We start from the raw sequence: 1752 nt of genomic DNA, 5'->3' as shown, positions 1-1752 counted from the left end.
CACACACACACACACACACACTGATGGTACACCAACAAGCTAATATCTCAGCATTAACCAAGCACCAACTTCATATAGTGCTCTACATAAAACTCAAAAACAAGACCTAAGAATCCCAAAGGACACTGACCATAAAGAACAGGTGGCTAGCTGCTGAACTTGAGTCATGGGGAACAGGGGTGGGGAAATGAGAACACTTCCAGCCTCAGTAACAAGGCCAGCTACCTTTTTCTCAGTACATGCCAGGGTCCTACCAAGTTCCCCAGGAGGTGTGTCTGGTTTGAAAAACTCCGTTCATTCATTCAACAAATGTTATCAAGCACCTGCTTTGTGGTTGCTGTTGTTGTAAGTAAAGAGGACAAAACAGTGAACTAAAAAACATAGGCTCCACAGTCATGGGGCTCACCTTCCAGTAGTCCTAGAAATGGAAAAATTCAATATTACACATTTTCTGGTAATGGCAAGAAAATATAAGACAAACTTTGGAGAGTTGACACCAAACTTCTTGGTTAATGGGGATGGGGAGAAAGGCAGACTCCCAAGGAACAGGATAGAGGGAGGTTTATGTATTTCTCTAAAAGGTAGAAGAGGCAAAAAGAGGCCTCCAGCAAAGAGCACTTCCTCACATTCTCAGCTTGAAGTCTGGGAACGCGTCCACCAGCACAACTTCCTGTCTTCATAGCCTGAACCGTGTCTGCAAGAAGCAGTCAGAGCTGAGGGTTGTGGTGCGCACCCATAAAGCCAGGACTCCAGGAGAGGCTGAGGCAGGAAGAGCACAAGTTCGAGCCTAGCCTGGGTAAGTTCATGACTTAGTGAGAGCCTATTTCAAAATTTAAAAAATGAAGTAAAATTAAAAATGGGCTGAGACAAAGCTGAGTACCAAGACCCTAACTTCAATCTGCAGTACCACCAATTTTTTTTTAATTTTTTAAAAAAGATATGTGATAAGGTAAAGAAAACACATTGGCTTGGAAGCCAGTTGATGACCTTGAACCCAGCCCCAGCCTCATTCCTATGCAGTGGTGAGACAACCACCGTCCTTCCTCAGCTACCGTTGACAAGGAGCCTGACTGAGTGTAACACCCAGTAGCATCAGAACTTGTTCCTGTTATGGGAATTGCCACAACCTTCAAACCTGGCCCCTGCTCAGTGTCTCCCCCCAGTTTACCTTCCCCCTTGTGGCTTCAGGTAGTAAAGACCACTGGCACCATTTATGTGGTGTGTTAGGCACCATACACATACCATCTCACTAATACTGAGACGTGTTGAGGATGGGGACTGCTGAAGATCTCACAACTGAAATTGGGTAAGCTGAGAGCCAACCCCAAGCCTCCACGGGGCCCCCAGGATCCTGAAAACATAGCACTTTTTCTTCCCCTACCCTGGCTCAAGGACTTCTACCAACCCAGATGATGGGTAGCTGAACCCATATTAAAAACACACTATGGTTCCAGATATCCCTGTTGGTGTCTGCATGTCCCTTGTCATTTTTCCCATGCTCTTCCTTCTATGAGCACCATTTCCTCTGTTCTCTATCTCTTTAGAAGTTGAAGGTGAGTCTCACCTCCCATCTCTTCCCAGTACCCTCTCCAACCTCTCCACACCTGGCCAATCTCTATCTTCTCAGAAAGGCGTAGTTCATACTGACAGCATCTCCCAGTTCCTACTTACTTGTGCAAGATTTTATGGAGCTCTGGCTGGTGCCAGGCACAGTGTTCAGGCTATCAGGAACACTTGAACACTTTGCAGAGA

This window comes from Octodon degus, unplaced genomic scaffold, assembly GCF_000260255.1.
Source record: "Octodon degus isolate 3935 unplaced genomic scaffold, OctDeg1.0 scaffold00222, whole genome shotgun sequence".
NCBI classification, from domain to species: Eukaryota; Metazoa; Chordata; class Mammalia; order Rodentia; family Octodontidae; genus Octodon; species Octodon degus.
This window is presented reverse-complemented; position numbering follows the sequence as displayed.